General features: G+C 37.5%; 1 protein-coding gene across 6 annotated transcripts in view; it reads left to right on the top strand.

Moving 5' to 3' along the window:
* The first annotated feature begins 21,460 nt into the window (after nt 1-21,460).
* Nucleotides 21,461-21,895, top strand: part of mcph1 (microcephalin 1) — a 63,253-nt gene continuing 62,818 nt past the window's right edge. For all 6 annotated transcript variants that reach the window (XM_034017294.3, XM_059025045.1, XM_059025044.1 and 3 more), the window contains exon 1: nt 21,461-21,576. The gene's annotated coding sequence lies outside the window, so the exon portion shown is untranslated. The remainder of the gene's footprint in view (nt 21,577-21,895) is intronic.

Below are 21,895 nucleotides of genomic sequence, written 5' to 3'. Positions count from 1 at the left end.
GGGATCTGTAGTCCAAGATGCTCTCACTCTGGGATCTGTAGTCCAAGATGCTCTCACTCTGGGATCTGTAGTCCAAGCTGCTCTCACTCTGGGATCTGTAGTCCAAGCTGCTCTCACTCTGGGATCTGTAGTCCAAGGGAACCTCAAGAACCGCCTCCTGTTAAAGCTCCCATAATGCATACAAAACGGTGTCTGCGTCATAAACAAAAAACATACAGGGAGCGTAGCGATGTATCAGAACTCTTCGTTATAAATACTTGTCAGAGAAAGGTGAGCAAGTTTTTAAATACTGTAAGTTCATAAATACAAATAATTTTTATTTTCTTTATACATTTTTCAATAACCTTATTAAAAAAAAAAAAAAAAACGTTTAATCAGGAACCTTTTTGTGACTTTCTTTCCCTAACTGATTTTATTAGAATAATTGATAATCGTAATTGTCATGATTATTTTCAAATATTGAATCGTTAATCAAATCGACTTGTAAAAGTGATAATCGCTCTTCACTACCACACACACTAATTACAGCAGCAGGCCTTCTGTCCTGCCACATGGATTCAGATTGCCTTTAGGAGTGACTTCAAGACGCATGCCATGCAAGCAGGTAGAATCACTAAGTCTGAATAAATATACCCATTTAAAATTAAGCATATGGACGCTAAGAAATGTGATTTTACTGTAACTCTTTGATTCCCCTAGGGAAGAGGCATCATGTATAAGCTATAACAACCCTAACCCTAACCCTAACCCTAGCCCTGAGGTGTATAAATGGGACCTTTTTATACTCAACGCCCTGCTGGAACACACCTACCTGCTCACACACAGTGGCTCCGGAGCTCTGGAGCCAGCCTGGAGCTGGAGCTGAGCTACCGGGGCCACTCCAGAGCCATAACCAGCAAAGCCGGAGCCCGGCCAACACACAGGGTTCTACATTCAAGTCACATTATTGAGCACAGCTTGCCCTGGCATTCCAGGGGTTAATTTACTTAGGACAATCCGATTTTTACCACTCATGTGGCTGCACTTCCATGGGTTAGTTTTTTTGTTGTCTTGAAAATGTATTTACCAGATCTTTATTTTTTTTTTCTTTATGACATTGTGACTGCAGGCAAATACATTCTACTCCTAATGACACTTTGTATCATTTAAAAGAAACAATAAGGCTTGTCTTTATACATACATTTTCTTGGCTTGTTCACTTTAGTTTACGAGAGTACTTGTATTATTTAAAATTGTATTTTTTATGAAAAAAGAGGAGAAAATGGGCTGCTAAATGAAACACAACAATGAGACATAACATTAATTACATTCCTAACTCTAATTCAATCTAAACACCACAATGGCAAATGTTTAGTACAGTATATATCTAATATATGAATTTCTCTGATCAACATGCTTTTCCTCATGACAATATCATGGCCAAAACATTGAAATTAACTGTGAGTTATTGTTCCGCATTCATGCTAGTGTCACAAGAATGTGAGATACCAGTCAGCTATAGAAGCACCATCATCAATCCTCTGTGTTAAGTGTTAAGTCTTGAAATCAATTTGATGGTTAATAGGAAGCTTGGCAGATGTCAGGATTACTGTAATGTGGTCAGAGTGCATCTAAAGTCAGGAGATTAGAGAGGTAAGGTCAATCAGCTGGAAAGAACTGCAAATTCAGAGTCAATTCACTATTTAACAGAGCAATGCAGTAAGGATTCTGCTACTCGGGAGGTCGCGAGTTTTTAAAGAGACAGTGAACATTTGTTTAAATACAGTTGTGATAGAGTGGGGGGAGGATAAAGAAAATGTAGTCCTGAGGTCTAGTGGGTAGCAAAACCACCCAGAATACCTTGGGGTTTGAAATTTGAGCCAATAATGAAGTGCACCTTGTCCTAATTGAGAGGGACACCTGCCTGTAATCAAGCAGGCAGGTATTTAAGCAGGTCTAAAATGGTTGTTAGGTTGTCTGTGTGAAGGTATAGACCTGTGTCCAGGAAACCTTAAAGGAAAGTATTGTGCATTATATATTGTGCATTATACATTGTCGTAAAAAGTCAAGCACTCACCAGGTATCTGCTGTTAAGCTTATATATTTATTATTATAACATCATTATGAAAAAACAATGAAGCGAATTCATGCATGAATTCATGAATTCGCTTCATTGTTTTTTCATAATACCTGGTGAGTGCTTGACTTTTTACGACATTCTGTATATTTACTTGAGCCTATAGCACACCGTCAATACAAGAACATTGCTCTTTTAGCGTGCTCCTATTTTTTCATTATACATAGTGCAAGTGTTTTGGTTACCGGTAAACGGCTTAGATGTCCAGTCTACAGTTAAAAACTTGTAAAAGTTTAGCTGTCGCTCCTTGGTGGAGTTAGACTTTTTTTTTGTTTATTTTACATGAGTAAATATACAGGTACCACCCTGTGGTCCAGAGTACTTCTCATTTACACTAGAAGACAGTGATATGGTTCCTGGAAGTGGCAAAGCAATTCCCCACTTTGTTACACAGTGGAGACAATTGGTTATGCATCTAATGATGATTACTAATGCATTAATACATTAGGAGCACTGTCACCTTCAAACAACTTGAATAATTCAGTAAAATGTATGGTTTATGTCAGGACTCTATAAATAGGTTAGCATAACATAGGGTTACCATGTGGCTCCAGATTAACCGGACGCTGTGAGGCAGAACGGGATTTCAAACTTGCCCCTAAATTGAAATAAATGAAGGTGTAAATGAACCATCCTTAGCTACAATTAAGAATGGTGCTTAAATACCCGCATGCGCGTCAAATAATTGTATTATACTAAGAATGAATTGCAGCCAGTCGCTATTTTTTTCTGTTTGTTAAAATTCAATCGCCCATATTATTCTGCAAATACAATTGCATCATCATCTTGTTGCTCTATCGATAAATTAGCTATTCGTTCATTAAGATCTGATCAGAAGCAGCTGATCAGTGTGAATTGTTTGCTGCGCCCAAGCAATTCCACCACAGCAGGATTAATCTCAGCAAAGGTGGAGCTCATTTATACGTGAATTACTTTCAATTTAGGGGGAATTTTGAAATCCCGGTCTGTCTCAAAGCGTCCGGTTAATCTGGAGCCATATGGTAACCCTAGCATAACAGACTAGGGAACACATAAACATTACCAGTAGATATCCAATTGCCCAATAGTGTTTGGAAAGCGAATGTGGCTTTTACCTACTGTAAATATACTGTACCTACTGTAATTATATATTTACATTTTACATGAATTGTCTCTTAATTACACATGTAATTACACAGATTGCTGGATGAACAAAAAGTTTTAGGCATCAAAAGCTTTTTGTAATTACACTACATTATAAATGTAATTGTATATTTATAATGTGAGACTATGTAATAACCAAGTGTTCAATTGCACTGTAATTAACTTACTGTAAAATCTACAAATTATATGATAATATTTTGAATATTTTGAAATTGAATGTTTTATTTTATATTATTTCAAACAGGCAAAAGGAATCACTGCCGTCTTTGTATTCTGTTTGCTTATGTTGTTATAGTGAGGTAAGCACTATTATGAACTGCACAGATCATCTCAGCCAATCAGGTTCCTAGTAGAGTGGTCTTTATCTCAAAGGTAGACCTTTTCAGAAAAAGCTAACAGAACTTTGCAGTCTTGAAAATAACTTTTACTGAAATAAATTCAAGCAGCCGAAGCAAAATATAATCTAAAAACACATTTAGAAAGTGTCTTCATACAGTTTATTGTAGCATTAAAATCCTCTGATGCGATCATTACCTGTAGGTAATTGACCATGTCTTGTGTTAACTGTTGTCAATCGTCTAGCAGGTAATGATTGATGCATCCAACATTAAGGCTTAAATAGGATTGGCAGTAGGCAACCGCAGATGATGGATGCTGCCTAAAGTATGCACCTGAAAAATGTAATTGGGTGTATTGACAAGTTGCACCCAATCAGAGGGTAGAATGAATACATTAATAACATAATCTGAGAGGGTTCCATGTTGTAATAAAGCATCCCAATAGAACTGCATCTCCTATATTAATAAGGAACAACTTCATTCTAACCTTGGTCTGCTCAATGAATGGTTTTCAATCCAACATCCCAACCAGAAACATGACCAGATTCCTTAGAGCTATAGAAAATAAGATTTTGTAGCACAAGCTATTGCTGGAGGATGTGACCCAACTTACAATAATTTTTCTCTTTGTTAATTAAGCTTGGATATCTGATCTACCTGCTGCAGTAATAACACACAAACAATACTATGAAACCATTACAAATCCACCCATTTTGTGTCCCGTTTTATCTATCTTAATTTCAGAAAAAATACTCCATACACATACCTTTGCCATGCTGAGCCCTTCTCTTTGGAAAATTCAGCACTACATTTCCTTGTGTTGTCTGAAATGCTGTGATAATGGTTCATTCCTTGAATGCCCTCTGTAAGTGTTCAACCCAAGCTAATTACATTGATTTAGCTTTCCATTCTCATCCCTCGTTTTCTATCAGTATACGGGCTAGTGGTGTGGAAAATGCATCATGCTTTTCTACAACACCTATTAAAGATGAAGAGCACTGACCAATTTAAACATACTAATGTCTTGTCTTCACTTGAACAACTTTTTCAGTAGCATTTCAGTTCAGCAGTCAGCATATTATGCCATCCTTACTACACCCAGATAACCTTCCAATACCGATAACTGCACAAATGCAAGGTCTAGGTTGAAAGTACCAGAGTCGGTCAAGACTGGATAGGGTCCTTCAGTTGTTTTTCTTCCCCCAACTGGCTACCCAACTAACAGGATGGTTTTTATCCAAGGAATAAGGATGTAACCACTTTATTAGGAATTAAGTGTACAACAGATACAGTAAGACATGACATTATGCTGTACCCACAGCAGCACACCTTAAACCAAAGACTTTTGAAAATGAATTTGAGTATTACTGTTTGTAAAGATACTGCTTATGCTGATGATGGGTGGTGATGGTGACATAGTCTGTATTTTCTCACTCCAAGGCCACTTTGTACATTATTATTAATTAAACTAAGATCAGAATGTTACACCTCTGCAGGGTCTCCTGGGTATTTCTTTTAATTAAACTGCTATATTTATTTGTTACTTTATGTGAGCTACAGATGGCTAATCTGTATGAGCTCACCCTTGAAATTCACATCAACCTTATCTTTTAGAAAGTGAAGTTGTATAAACTGATCTTAATAAGAATAAGAGCGTTGACACAATGCTCCTTGTCTACCAACAATTTAAACAATGAAAAGATTTAAATCTCAGTGACATATAAAAATAGTAAAATAATAGAGCAGGGGTCAGCAACCTTTTTGTGCAAGAGAGCCAAACTCTTTAATGGGATTTTTTATTTTTTTATTGATTACAGTATGCTTCTTAGTGTGACCTGCTACTGCATTGTTTTGCTTATTTCTTTGAAATTCGGTTCATAGCTGGTCAAGTTTTGCTTCATGCAAGCATTCAGGCTTTCTTCTGTTAATCATACATCACATTATTACTCTCTGTATGTACATTACATACCAACAGGAATTCATTATGGCTGTTTTCCTGAATAAATGTTTATGCTTCCAGACAAAAACAATAATAATTAGCACTTGTGGTGCTCAAGACAGCTCCCCATTCCAGTAATGCAAGATAAGGAAGCTTTACAATCAATTTTAATTGTAGTAATAATAATAATAATAATAATAATAATAATAATAATAATAATAATAATAATAATAATAATAATAATAATGCAGACAGAATGGCAGTCCAATGTCAGCTACCCTCCGGACCGGCAGTTAATTCAAACATTTCTGTGATGTCATACTTTGATCTTTTGATTGATTAATCCTACGAATCTTCTAACTAAAAGTGGCTGTGTGGCTTTGAAGAGAAGGGGAGTGTGGGGTAGCATACGGCCCTTTACTGCTTTCGTCACTGACACTTACTTCCTTAGAGATGGTTTGCTACCTGGTTCCAAACAACATGATACTTTCAATGTTTTCAGTGCTCACTGTTTTTAAAGGGAAGACAACTAATTAAAAAAGGAGAAAACTCTCAAATGAGGGAAATTTGAATCATTCTTCTATGATGGTACACTTGGTGTCTTGAAATGTCAGTATGAAGGCTAAAACTTAGATGTTGAGGTAAGTTTCCCTCTAAATTGACTCTCAGACTTTATCGTTTGATATACAAATTATTTAAAAAGCTATTTTTAAAGAAGGATAATAATGGTAGTAGATAATATTAATGGAAAAGACATGGAATAGCAGACACTGATTTATTATTCTGCTATAGATTTTATTATTTTATTATTATTATTATTTGTTTATTTAGCAGACGCCTTTATCCAAGGCAACTTACAGAGACTAGGGTGTGTGAACTATGCATCAGCTGCAGAGTCACTTACAATTACATCTCACCCGAAAGACGGAGCACAAGGAGGTTAAGGGACTTACTCAGGGTCACACAATGAGTCAGTGGATGAGATAGGATTTGAACCAGGAACCTACTGGTTTCAAGCCCTGTTCTTTAACCACTGGGCCACACAGTTTCACTTTGTTGTTCTCTGTATGGACACATTACCTCAGAATATTGTAAATAAATGTTCTGTATTTTGTTTAAATAAATAGCATAAGCCTTTTTTTATGTGAATGTCTTTTTACAGTAAGGTGTAGTGCCCCATAAAGTGGTTACTGTTTAAGCTCATGTTATTATTATTTATTTCTTAGCAGACGTCCTTATCCAGGGTGACTTACAGTTGTAAACAAAAATATATTTCAAGAATCACAGTACAAGTAATGATACAAATAAGAGCAAGATAAATACAATGACTTTGGTTCTAGCAAGTACAAGTATGACAAAATACGATTCAATACAATGTTGAAAATAGACAGGTATTTTAGTTGCATACATGCCAACAGTCCCTATATGGTCGGGACAGTCCCGATGCAGGGGAAGAAAGTGGGGTAAGAGCAAGAACGCTTCATTAAGTCTGTTTTCACTGTCATGATGGTGGTGTCGTGTTGAGATGGGGGGATACGTCTATTATATGATAGTGTTTTTTGTGTATGAGTGTTTTTTGCGTATGAACCCTCCTATGTGTATGATGTGTATTTCTTCTCGTACTAAGTTGCCACGTATATATCGCCTGAGAATACATAGTTGTGCAACATCACAGACATCCATTGACTCATCCAAAGCAAACAAAAAAGAATTTGGCCCTAAGGCTCTGGAGCACTGGGAGGTGCTAATGCACCGAGGCACTGATGCACTGGTGCACCGAGGTACAAATGCATGAGGGGTTCGAAGCCACCGAGTGTGTGAGCACCACAGGCGCCAAAGCACAGAGGCATCGAAGCTCTGGAGCATAGCCAGAGCCGAAGCATCAAGGCTATAGGGCACCGGGGCACCGAAGGCACCAAAGGTATCGAGGGCACCAATGCAGGGATCACTTAAGCACCGAGAACATCGATGCAGCAGTGCATCGAGGCCCAGGGGCACTGAGGGTGTCAAAGCACTGAGGCCATAAGAACCGGGGCACCAAAGGCATGGAGATGCACGGAGAGTTAAAACGGCAAAGGTGTCGAAGCGCTGAGGCGTCAAGGCCTTGAGGCATAGAGGATACCGAAGCACCGAGGCACCGATGCAGAAAGCTCCTGAGCGCCGAGGGTGCCGAAGCACCGAGACGTCAAGGCTGTAGGTCACCGTGGCGCAAAAGCACCGAGGGACCAAGGCTCTGAGGCACCGAGGACCCGAGGGTACCAAAGGCGTCGAGGCCGAGACACTGGGGCACTGAAGCACCGAGCACCAAGTACCGAGGGCTTCAAGCACCAAGGGCTGCTTGCAGTCACACAACCAGGAACAGTGCGTTGCTTGCAACAGTTTGGAGCGTAGCCTACAGACAGTTGCATTCTGATCTGCGTGCAGTCACACAACCGGTGCAGTGCGAAGTTTACAGCGGAGTGGAGCAATCCTCAGATGCAGTCTGGAACGTGTGCGGTACACAACTAGTGCAGCGCATAGCTTGCAGCGGGGTGGCACAGCCTACAGACTTTTCCGGGACCATGTAAACAAGGCCTAATGGAGGAAGCACACGGTTGTTGTTTTTTTTGTTTGTTTTTTTTTAAACTGCAATGCAGTGAACACACAGACACTCAACAGCAAGCTGGAGTGTAAGAGTTTTTATTTATTTATTTATTTTAAACTGCAAAGCAGTAGTAATCAACAACCTGTAGGGGCAGACTAGGTCACGTGCAGCGAGTGTGCGTGCTGAGGTAGCCCAGAGTCCTAGACTCAACAGTGGGTGCAGCAGAGCTGGATCTCTCTAGAGGATTACTTCTCTCTCTACTATTTTTTTTTTTTCAAAGTTGCCAAGGCAGAGGCAAAAGTAGAAAGCACAGGCAGCAAGCTGCAAGGTTAGTTACAGCAGACTACAATCTCTGAGCGATGTAGGCCGGGGAAAGTATTTTATTTTTATTTATTTTTAAAACGGCGCACAGTTGCGTATCGTTTTGCTCATGCTTCAGCTGCCGAGTTCTGATTCCATGGAAGTGGCAAGCCAGCTTCCAGCAATATATTGCCAGGGAACTACAGAAACTCATAGTGAAGGGCTCTTTTTAAGAGACAATCAAACAACTGGAAAAAGGGTTAGTAATACCCAACTTACCTGGTTGTGAGAAGCAAAAGAGAACGAGATCTCGGCAGAGTGACTATTTTTTACCTCGGGAGGCGGGACTGAGGACGTCACTCCATGGAGGGGCCTATCGGCAGCTTTGATATAAAATGCTCAGTGAATACCTGACCTGTAGCAGGCATATCCCAAAAGTATTGGTTGGTGGTCATCTTCGAATTGAAAGGGAACTGACTATTATTTTAATATTATCTGTGATTTCTCTCACTTATCAATGATAAAAGATCTGCTTTCTTACTCACCCATCTCTTCTTGATTTGGGCGATGAAGCAGCAAGCCATGAGATTAAATTAGCCATTGAAAGGGTAACTTGACCTTTAGTTGCAAGGAGGATTTTCATTTAGGGAAGATATAACATTGAAATGGAGTTCACACAGATTCATGCTTGGGTGCTTAGTCTTGTAGTTTTTTTTTTTCTTATTGAAAACGTGAAGCACTGAGAAAGAGAAAATAAACTCTTTAATGGATAAATATTAAAATATACAGCCTTGCTTTATTCTACTGTATTGTGTTTCTTCTATTTGTCTTTTAGTGAATGGTAGAAAATACAGGATTCAAATTGATCAAGAAAATATAAAAGTGCCATATAGCCTTAAAACATGAGCAATTCAATAGAATGGATTGGAGTGCACTTAAGGACTTGTTAATATTTTATGAATTCAAGCCTTTGTACTTTATTTCAAAGTTTAAGGACAATAACTTTTATCTTTCACATGTTTGGTATGGAGCTGTAATCCATCTATTTAGCAATATAGCTGAAGGATCCAGATCAACAGAAACTCGGAACTGGGTGGGCCCAAATGCTGACAGACGGCAATGTTAAAGGATTGACAGTGTAGGTGTTTACATAACTGGTGTCTTCTTAAGGAGAAACTGACAGTTTCACAAAACTAGAACATATTATTCATTGTTGTGGGCTTTGTGATCACTGAAGCATGCAAGAAGCTAGATTAATAATATCATGCAAACCTTTAGCATTTTTTATTTTCCAACCAATTTCTTGTATTTCCATTTCAATGCTTCTACCATTGATTATGTAAATACCAATAGCAAATTGGAAATTACTAAAGAAAGTGTATTAGTGTAGTTACACAAATGTGGTATTTATAGTAATGAAACATTTTCTTTATATTTAGAAATATGAAGTATATTTAAACTAAAGTGACTGAACATTTGTAGCCATAGATATATGGTTGCCTTTTCAGGGATTGTATTGAATTAAACCAGTTAAGGAGTTTACTAGCTGGTCAGAGCAGGTGACTGCATAGTTCTGGTGGCTGTAAATATAGGTTATTTTGCAATGCCATTTAGTACGCTGGTAGTTTCACATGTTTTGGTAGGCCAGAGTATGTTACATGCTAATCAAGAATAAAAAAGGCTTACTAATATGTCAAAACTAGTCAACTTGAATGCATATATTGAGTTTAGGCTGTGATGGATAGCAGGATTATCTTATTACATAGCATGGGTTTATCAGTAGTAGAATAAACCATTTCAATATGCACATTGCTGATGCACTAAGACAACTGTGGATCTGCATGGTCTGAGCTGATCTCTTTAAGCCTCTCAAGAGTGGCTGCTTCTGTAATTATCAAGAAGCAGAAATCCAAAGATCTGTATTCATTGCCAGATTTCCCTTTCCCTTAAGCAACAGCTCCTTATATAATATATAATATGGGATTGCTGGTAATCCCTAATATAAAGTATGTTAAATGGGGAGGAAGGGCCTTTTTTTTTATAGAGCTTCCAAACTTTGGAATGAGTTGCCAACACATGTGAGGGAAGCTGAGACTCTATCTGTTTTTAAAACCAAACTAAAAACATATTTGTTTGAGCTGGCATTTTTATAATATTATTTATAAACATATATATATATATGTTTTAGTTGTATTGTTGTATCTGTTTGATATGTACTACTTTGTATTTTGATATGCATTATATATATTTTAGTTAATTAGTTTAATTTCTAGTTAATTCGTTTAATTTATTTACTGGTGTTTATATATTTTTTAAACTTTTGTTTTTCATCTGACATGTTTGTTTGTTTTGTTTTTATAAATCTGACAATATTTTTATATGAAAGGTGCTATATGATAACAGCTAAGCACTAGGCAAGATTGTGCAAATGCTTAAATGGGATCATCTAGTGGAAAATACATGTACTGCAATGCTGTAGATTTTATGTTATGTATCTCAGACTTCATGTATGAGGATACTACATTCAATGCCAGTTAATTCTAAAGTGACTTGGGGTATAGTATAGCAAGTAGAACTTTGTAACACAGTTATATTGTGGTTGTTTGTAGGGGGGGTGGGGGGTGTGATTATATACATACAGTATGTGTAGGTGTAGTTGTGTAGAAAAATGCACAAAGTCTCTTGTTAATTGTGTCTCAGCAGAGTAGTTTTTATTCAGTAGAAATCTTCATAGTATTACAGCACGTTTAGCAATATGCAAATGGCAAAACATAACCCAAGCATCTCCGGCCCCGAGCACTTAGGAACTAATTAACACTGAGTGGAATTTTACCCAATATACATACCAATTTCACCTACATTATTCCCTTTTGCTGTTCCTTATATAGAACGTACAAGCTACAGCAGCAAATACACCACCCACATTTCCTGAAACAGAACTATATAACTCGTTCCATATAAGCTTAGCTTTTTCTTATATGTGTGCAAGGCCACCCTTATCTATATTAACACTTAGGACAATTATTTAATAATGAGATAGGCATAACAACTGCCAAAAGCAATGCTACATACCGATTTCACAATTAATACTGGAGTTATCATTTACGATCTTTTGAAAATCCTGTCCAACGATACATCTTATCAGGAATAAATATAAAAAGCATGTAAAAGCATTGCGCTCACTGAAATAAAAAAAACCCTGTAGACTATTCAGATTGTTTTTTATATTAGTCACAGATCAACTGTTTTAGCTGTTATTACCCTGTCTTTGCAACCCTGTATTATGCCAGTTAAGTGGAAAAGGATGGAGCTTTAATACCCAATTGCTTGTGGGTAGATCTTAGTAACAATATAACTTTTGCCTATGCTTCTGGTCATTTATTTGTTACTGCACAGCACATGTAGCAAATTATGATAAATGTAATCTCTGTGGGTTTAAATTTAAATTGTGTGCTGGTTAAATAAAAGCTATTTCCTATACATCATTCTTTGTGTCTGTAATCTTTACAACAGCTTTACATTTTATACAAGACAAGCTAAAATAAAACAATCTGTTACCTCAACTCAGCACAAAAAAACAAGATGTTGTAGACTGACATCTAAAGAGTTCCACCATGCTATTTCAAACCATGGGCAGTGACGAAAAGCTAAGAAGATATAATTCATCATCTACAGTTTTCACACTGGGCTTCTCTAATTGTGCTTTTACTACTAAGTGATGCAACCATTTGGATTTGAGTAGATAAAACACTCAATGGCCAGGTTTCCATGCAGCTTATAAAGTCGACACTCCACCGTCATGATTTATATGACGTAGAAGTACATGCCACATACATTCCACACGCTACAGGAAGTGCGTGTCCAAAACACTGTACAACTTTAAAGGGCGGGTAAATCTCCTTCTCACGCTAAAAAGTCATATACTGTGTAATTGACCAATGCATGGAAACATGTCCAGAAGGTGTACCTTTTGCTTAGGAGACTTCAGCAGTGAAAATCCCGTTTGTGATGTAACCTTGCACAGTTTTCTCCTAATAGGAAAAAAATAAGCATACAGTACGAGGGGTTTAGAGACCTCTTCATTCAGTTTTTTTTAGTTTTTTTTTTTTTTTTTTTTATGTGACACCATTTATTCAGTGTTCTAAATTATTGCCATAGTGCTACTAAAGCTATAACAAATAAAAAATGCAGTCCTTCGCAATACAGAAATAAATAAATAAATAAATAAATAAATAAATAAATAAATAATGAAGCCCTTTGCAAAGCATATTTCTTTTTATTCTTTTGTTATCTTTGTGTTTGGTGATCAGACAGCCGATTGCTTTAGCTTAGACTTTTCTGTCCCTTAGCTATAAGATGCAATACACTGTACACTAACCTTAAGTAGCATCTATCATGGGCACCTACCAAGGACAAAAAAAGTCATGTTTGTACCCCAAAATGTATTAAATTAGCATAGCTTGGAATTCCTTGCCAGTGGCTTTATTACGGCTCTGGTCTACCGACAGTATCAGGCTTGACTGTCCACCTAGAGTAGAAATAAATTCTCTATTTTACCCAACAATGGTAAAATGGTGCTAAGGCAAGTTAAGACTAAATACTTGGATGGCTAACAAGGGACTTTCCTGGAGTTATACCAGCAATAATTGTTGACATGTGTAATTTGGTAACTTCGGATTCATGTCGATTAAATATAAAAGGCTAGATGTATTTCTCAGAGTAAATCAACTGGTAATATGTGGGCTGCCACCATTTTTGCTTTTCTTTGAAATATTAGCACAATCAGTCTGGTCTCACAATATAGAGCAGCCAAATGGGATATCAAGTATTGGATATCTGTAGAAAAAATAGTAATCGTATATGCAGAGGGCATTGTGGTATACATTACGGACCAAGCAACTTCCATTACCTTTCTGATGGATGCCCTCCAAAGATTTCATGATTTAAAGCCAACACAGTATAAAGCCAACACAATGATGTCCTCTGTCTGACCTTATAATCAAACTTTCAGATACTCCAGTCTTGAATTATTATGTCTGTTTCTCTGCAGGCATAATTTACCTTGGTTATTGCATTTAACCTGAGAAGAAAGAAGCTATTCAATAGATGTTTTTAAATGTTGCTGCTTGATAATTTAGTCATAGATCTTGAAAGAATGGGCAATATTACTTCCTTCTCCCAGAGGAAAAATGTATTCAATAATCTGTCTATTCCCATTTTTACCAACTATAGAGCATTATTCAGTGGAATCAGTCAGGTTATTGCTTCTTTCTTTCCAGACTGCATTCACTGTAGCAGTCATACAGTACTTCAAATGATAAAGAGGGGCTTTGGCCTAATCAGCCTTAAAATGCACATGTTGGCTGCAAGAGTTTATCACTCATGTGAATGTGAAGGTATGTACAGACCAATCCTTTAACAAAAACTGCCAACCCTCTATTCCTTACCACTTTAAATAATGTGAATAAAGCTGAAGCAACAATAGAAAATGGGAAAGTGCTGATTCTTTAAAAAAAAAAAAAAAAAAGGTGTCTTGTGGGAGTTGTGTTGAGAGATAAAATAAATAAATGAAAAACATTAAAACCTGGCAGAGGGGCATTGATAACTGTGTCTTTGTCTTAGTGGAAATGGCCAGGTTACACACTTGTATTTCTGGTACACTAGTCTCTTCTCGTCAGCCCTTTCCGTACCATAGTGTGCTAGGTGAGCATCACACAAGTGAGTGGCAGGGCCAATAGTAAATATTAAAGAGAGAGTCGCTTCAAATATATATATATATATATATATATATATATATATATATATATATATATATATATATATATATTGTGGCAATGCGCCCCGCCCCTGTGTGCATTTGTGTGTTGTATGTTGCGTGTGTTAATGTTGGTGTATAGTCATTGGTACACGGGATATAAACGGGTCTGTGTTTCACGTGTATTTAAAAAGTGTAGATTTGTATTTAGGCACGAGGAGAGCACAAATCACTTCTAGATATTATTTTTACTTTACTACTTTACGTTCTCCTTCTCTCTCACCCGTTCTCCACTCTCGAACACCCAACCCTGAGTGAAAGAAACGTGCATCTATATATACTGTTGTGCTGGGATTCAATTACTAATTAATTATTCACTTGAATCCCAGCACGTGAATTAATTCTGTGCAACCCTGTGCTCACATATTACATTTAACCAGCACGTGAAGTGATTTGTGCTCTCCACGTGCCTAAATACAAATCTACACTTTTTAAATACACGTGAAACACAGACCCGTTTATATCCCGTGTACCAATGACTATACACCAACATTAACACACGCAACATACAACACACAAATGCACACAGGGGCGGGGCGCATTGCCACAATATATATATATATATATTTACATTCCCCTTACTATTTTATAGTGTTTGTAATTCTTCTGAGTTCTTATGGGTTATGATACTCCAATATTGAGTTATTTACCTTTTATTCTATATTTATAAAAACTAATATTGAAAAAAAAATTCTGTATGAAGGATTATATCAGATCAACCAAAGGAAGCAAGGTGAGAATTATGTATGGAAGATTAGCATTGGTATTCATACATGAGTTCAGTTTACTTAAAAAACTATGTTATTTCCACATTATTTTATATGCGTCTAGAATTAACCTAGTGATTTTTTTCTAAATGAAAATTTCTATACACTCACAAAATGTTTCATAAGCAATACATGCTTCAACGTATCCTAATCATGTACAATGACACTCTTCCATAGTGTACATTAAAATACAATTTTATGGGACAAACAGATTGGTTAACAAGAAAAATGTTTCAGACTCGGAGACTTCTGGTTTCACAGGCCCGATTAGCTCTGATCTTGAATTACCCACCATTGCGTGAGGTGTGGTAGTCCAAGACTAGTGCTTTTCATCAACTACTTGCTTAATTCTCATCCACATTCCAAGCTCCAGGCAAAGGAAGAGAGCAGCGTTTCCATCAAAATGATAGTGGTTGTCAACTCCTCGCTGGAAAAAAGTAGACCTCAATATCTGAATTGTATATGAGAGCTCTCATAGCTAAAGTTTTCAGTACCATAACTGTATTTTAAATAGCAATCAAGTCAATACCTATCAAGTGACAGCACAAAGAAGGCTAAATTATGGAAGAATGTAATACATTTTAAATGATTGGGGACAGTCAAGCTTGATGAGGCTTTACAGATTGTATTACTGACTTCAATTGATGACGTAAAAAAAATGTCCACCACTGCAAAAAATGAATAAATAAATATGAAACTGATACTGACCAAAAAAAATGTCATGTTTTTTGTGCTCATGAGGTATGTCTTGCTTCAATTATTTTAATACAAGCACAAGCATTAATAACAGTTTTGCAGCACTGTGGCAAGCTCTTGAGATGGTGGGTAGTTTGTGTTGAGTGCAGTGATGAGTTCTTCAGGCATCCTTTGAATTTCCAGAACACCCCACGCATATTCAATAAGATTCAGGTCTGGTGCGAGTGATAGCCAGTCACTGAATCCACTCATCCTTTCAGATATTGGTCGACTATCCTGCATCAGTAAAGGCACATTTTATAATGAATAAGTACTGTCAAGGCCAATAACAGCAGCAAAAGGTCTCACAGTGGGATGAAGGATCTTGTCATTGTGGATCCGCTGCAAATGTACATATACACAGGTTCCTCCAAAACTACTTTGTTCTGTTAAGGGGCTTTTAATTGCTTTTAACAAGTGGTACCTGTGTTTTAATATCTTCTCCCCTGTGCAAGCAAGTCTTCTGAAAAAATACCTGACCTGCAGACTGGTGATGTGAGCACTCCTGAGGCCTATACGCTTCAGGCACTTCGCAGGGAGACGTGAGTACACTGACAGGCTGTAAACTTAGAAGCTCCCATGTCAGACAGATCAGTGGACTGTGTTTAAATGCTTCTGCTGTAAGGATGAATTCTAATTGAAAATATGTATATAGGCACAACTCAATAAACCAGACAGACCTGAGTTTTGGCAAGCCCCTTTCGACAAATAATCATTAGTCGATATGTACTGTAGACAGGAAGTTGCATCCAGCATGTCATTACTGGATGATATAAAATGATTGCTTTAATACCTTTGCTGATGGCTTTAGAGACAGGGTAGGAGACAATCAAATGAGTCAATGTCCTACATAGGGCATGTCATTAAAGAGACCCAATGCATAATAAACAAAAACAATGAATATTATGCGTATCTGTTTTCCTTTCCTTTAATAAGGGAATGCCTCATAGAGGGGTTTGTCATGGGCAACTACCAACTGTACACTTCATCCTGCTGCAAGTTATTTTACACATGGGGGGGGGGGGGGGTACTTGTTGTGATGAGGCCTGAAGTTTAGATTGACTTGATGCCTAAAGTCTGGTTCATATTTCTACTATACTTTTTGGTGTACAGAAATGCTGGGGCAATTCATTCACATGTGGATAATTAATTTCCAAAAATCACAGTTGAAGCAGGTTGAAATACAAAACTAAATTATGTTGGGAACTGATTCTGAATGTCTTCTCAAAAGAGCCTTACAAAATAACAGCATGTCAAGACCGTGATCACATTGCATCTTGATTCTCTTTAGAAATGCTGTGGACAACAACACACAACACCATTAAACTGAACAAAGATAGGAATGAAAAAACAAATAAAAAGGAGTACAATGAAAAATATACATTACTCAAAATATTTACTCAAATGATGCCTGTATCCTTCTGTTGTTTAAAGTAATAGGAAGGATGCAACTTGCTACATATATTATCAAAGGACTATTGTATTTTATTTGTGACTGTTTTTATATAAATGTACAAATATGCTTAAGGAAAACAAAAATCATGGACTAAGAACAGAACATCACCACTTGAAATTGTATTAGCAGGGTGAAAGTAAACTATTGTCACTAATGACAACCAAAAAAAAAAAACCTTATAGAGCACTGAATGAGAAATCCCACCTGTTTATGCAAATCAGAACATGATTTTTTTAATAATTGCAAATTAGAGCGACAGGCAGACAGGTGTTTTCATTCCAAATTCAATTAAATTTAACTGAGGGCAAATCTCCCCAAGTAACATGCATCAAAAAGTGCTTTAGAAAATTGCTAACCAGAACCTGTACAAATGAAGGGGGAATTGAAAAGCACTGTTCCTCTCAGCTTACATAATATTATCCACCTAATTCCATATAATTAGACTTATTAAACACTGTTTTTGTAAAACCATAATTTAACTAAGAGCATAGCGCTGTGCAAGTGGAGTCTGTATACCAAAAGAAAAAGATTCTACAAGAATCAGTCAGTTTCAACCTATTTCCCTATTAAACATAGAAGGCAAGATTTTCTTCAGCATTATTACTCAGAGATTGTCAACTTACCTATTAAAGAACTGCTTCGTTGACACTTCAGCACAAAAAGCGGGCATTCCAGGTTTCCCAGGATGCTTACAACACATCAGTGTGATCTGGCAACAAATTCATTCAGCTAAAAAGGAGAGGAAGCAGCTCCATGTGACATTCCTGGATTTGGCTAATGCATATGATTCACTGCCACATGAACTTCTTTGGGCAGCATTTGATTTTTTCAGTGTACCGATGACAATAACAAATTTAGTGAAAGCCTACTTTGGAGATTTGCAATTTAGTTTTCCCAGGCCAAGCAGGGAGAATGGATGAGATGGGAAAGTGTGGAACAATGCAAGATCGGCTGGCAAGACCTATGGACAATGGAACAGAGCAGGATCAGTTTCCTCATCAGGTCAACATATGATGTTCTCCCATCACCACAGAACCTAAACCGCAAGGACGGTTTACTTGGCGCCATGACCAGATGCTGCGATGTTTGGCCTTAGCATTGGAAGACAATCGTAACATGACCAATAAGTTGCCACCAGTTCCAACAAAACATTGCACACAAAAGACAACATTCCTTCGCCCAGGAGAGCAACCGCCAAGAAAAGGTGTTAAAACCAAGCATTGCCCAGGACAACTGGAAGCTGCTAGAGACTGGAAAATGCTGGCAGATGTTGGTCAAATGGCCTATTTTTCCACCTGAGATTGCCACCACTAACCTTCAACCTGATATTGTCTTGTTTTTGGATCAGCACGCCTTGTTCACCTGGTAGAGTTAACAGTGCCATGGGAGGATGCTGTAGATGAGGCGTGAGAGGAAGAAACTTCGGTATGCTCAACTAGCCACTGAAGTGGAACAGCGAGAATGGAGAGTCCGGGTTTACCCAGTGGAGGTGGGTTGTCAAGGATTTGTGGCACACTCTACAACCCGGTTTCTCAGACGTCGGGTTCAGTGGCCAAGAGTTGCGTTGCACAATGAAGAACTTATCTGAAGCAGCAGAGAGGAGCAGCACCTGGCTGTGGTTGAGACGGAAAGATTCTGGTTGGGTCTTAGTTGGTGCTTATCTTGGCGGGAGCCGAGTTCAAATCAGGATGAAGTTTTAACATCTGCTCTCATGTAATGGAAATCATGCATAAGATTGTTAGTTTTACTCAGCTAACATGCAAGAAAACTCACAAGACAAGATTTCCAAACAGGTTCTTTAAGCGAAAAATAAAACATTTCTTAACATACATGTCAGTAACATATGTCCCCCACGTGGCTTTAAATTCCGAATTAAAGCTATCAGTCAGTATGACATACATCAACAGTATAGTGTAGAGCATCTCCAGTATCTCTACATACGTAACACTGCCTTCATTTTGCAGGGATTTAATCTGAAACCTTGTTACAGACAATTGCAACTGATTTCAATTGAGGTTTACTCTATTTCTACAGTATCTTTTAGGGAAAAAGCTATTACTATAACAGACACCCACACCAATAGAGAAACCCTTGAAGCTAACCTTCTTTGCAATCTATATTGTATGCTGAAGAGGTGTAAAGAAGTAATGAACCACCCCATTTAATTTTTTAATAATTCAAGAAAAAACGCAGTGGGTGAGACTAGAAATTCATTGGATAAAATGTAACAAGCAATTTGGTAAATCCTGATTCTCAATCCTTTAACCCAGTATACCCAGTATATGCAGTCATCCAGGCCAAGGACATGAAGTCTAGGTTTACTATGGTATACTTTAGCAACAGCCAAATAAAGCTTACAGTGTGTGTTGAAATGTGTAAGGGAAAAAGGATTGAAGTTTACTGAGGATGAGTGGCCTGATAAATAAGTGTCAAAACAATGTCAAGGGTATTACAATCCAGACTCATTCAGCTGGAAGATGTGAAACTGATTTTATTGCACCCCCTGCAGGTTCTATAAAATAGTCTTTTGCCATTTATCAAATTGGTGAAAGTTCTGGAAAGAGGAGGAAATGCTAGATTAGGATAGAAAATACGTGATTTATATTAGATACACTGTGTTTGAAAAGCACTATCTACACCTAAATTAACATACACCTCTTACACTAGTTTGTGTCATTTAGTCTTGCCCACTTCATTTTGGTTAAATCTTTCTTGACTGTTTTCAAACGTAATTCTTGTGTTTCAAACACTATACCCTTACAGAATGTCTTTTAAATAAGTCTTTTGTGTCATTGGATCCAAATTAAAGATGCGTAATCAAGTATTTGTGCTTCTTCCTATATCACAGCTGCAGCTACTGGCAGAGCTAGCTGGTTGTCCCTTTTGGTGGGTGACACCTTTTGTATCACTTCCCTCTCCCCAACACTATTGCAGACCCAGTACTTACAGAAATTGTGGACAATTGTGGACCACCCAGAACCATTCGGTATATGCTCACAGACCGGGAACCTCTGCACTAGTTGAAGGACCGAATGCCTGGCAAGAAAAACTAAAACACATCTACAGTATAGAAAAACCCAGTCACATCTTTTCTTATTGAAAAGCTCAAGAAGCGCAATGCTTTCAGACATACGAATAATCTCAGCTTTTCAAGTTTTCTGGCAAATGTGAAATGCAGGTAGGTGGTTTGAGCTTGATCTCTGAGATGCTGTCTTTCATGCACTGCAATTCAGCCGATTACAGCCACACCAGTAAAAGCTTTCACAGTAGGTTTCAGAGACGAGTACCTTTGGAATTACTGTATATACTGCATTGCAGCAGGAAGAATGTTTTAAAGAAACATTCTCCCAAATTTGCTGGACCACATTTTTACATTTTGTAACAAAGGGCTGGTGCTGGGACTTTGTGTGTGTGTCTGTCCTTGAATTATGCTTGCACTGAACTAAGCCGCTTTGCAGAGCTATGTTGAACGGTCTGCAACCATGCTTCCTGCGTGCACAACCGCTTACCCTGCTGCAGACACTGTTCCCCTATACTGGACTATTGGTGCAGCCTTGCACCAGCGCTGACACCCTACCAAGTGCGAGAAAAAGATCCTGGGGATCATTAGGTGCACCTGTCATGAGCCTAATAGCAGCCACCGATTGGTCGGGGTTAACCTACAATGTTGCAATATTGTAAGGGTTGTGGGATATAAAGGATGCAGCCTGCGTTGGACAAGTAACCTGCGTATCCTGTGCTTTTATACAAAATAAAAGTGATTGCTGCTTTTGAAGAACTACTGTTTCATGCTTCCGTTCTTACCAAGTCATTACAATAAATACAAAATTGTGATTTCAATATGCAAGTAATAAAATAGCTTCATGAAATGTGCAGTATGAGAAGCGCTGTGGAGTGCTTTTTAAAATAAATTGTGCCATGAATAGTATGTTTGCATACAAAACATATTCTAATAAGTATAAAACAATTCAGTTATATTCTTCATTCACAGTTATAAATTACACATTTTTGGTTCAGGGTTACAAATTATTATTAATTTATTTTTTTTGTCAATTGTCAAAACCCCTTGTTATTTGGAGAATTGGTCTGTTTTAAAGAAATTCACAAAAATGTTAGAAACAAAAACGCAAATGTTTCTGTCGAGGTTAGAACTAAGTAGCACTTGCTAAAAGAGTTTGATGTTACTGCTACAGCCTGCCCAGTGAATACAAAACAAAACAAAACATATGTTGTATCTTTATATAGAATTGAAACGCCCCGTACCCAAATACATTTCCCCACTCAGTTTCATTCCCAGAATTCAGAGCGGATTTACCGGAACACACAGTTGCAGACCCGCCATGTTTGAAAAGGAATGAGGAAAAGCAGCAACTGAATGGAAAGGTAAATCGTGTTTTTAATACATGTATTTATTATTTACATTTGTGCTAGAATTATTTTTTTTTCTAAATATTTAAGTTGTATTCGATGAGCATTATCAAATTTACAGAATGTTTGTAAATTACCGTTAGGAAATGTGGTACATCTTGTTACTTTTTAGTTATAGAATGCTTCTAGTTTAATGAACAGTTCGATTTTAACCACTACATTAATCAGTAGCTTACTTATTTGTGAAATGTGAAACTAAATAACTGATTTGGCTCTAGTGTGCCAGCCTACTAACCAGTTTGTATCGAAGGATACATGTTGTTATTATTTTTTT

Source organism: Acipenser ruthenus, chromosome 6 (assembly GCF_902713425.1).
Source record: "Acipenser ruthenus chromosome 6, fAciRut3.2 maternal haplotype, whole genome shotgun sequence".
Classification (NCBI taxonomy): domain Eukaryota; kingdom Metazoa; phylum Chordata; class Actinopteri; order Acipenseriformes; family Acipenseridae; genus Acipenser; species Acipenser ruthenus.
Note: the sequence above shows the minus strand (reverse complement) of the source record. Positions and strands in the feature narration are given on the sequence as shown.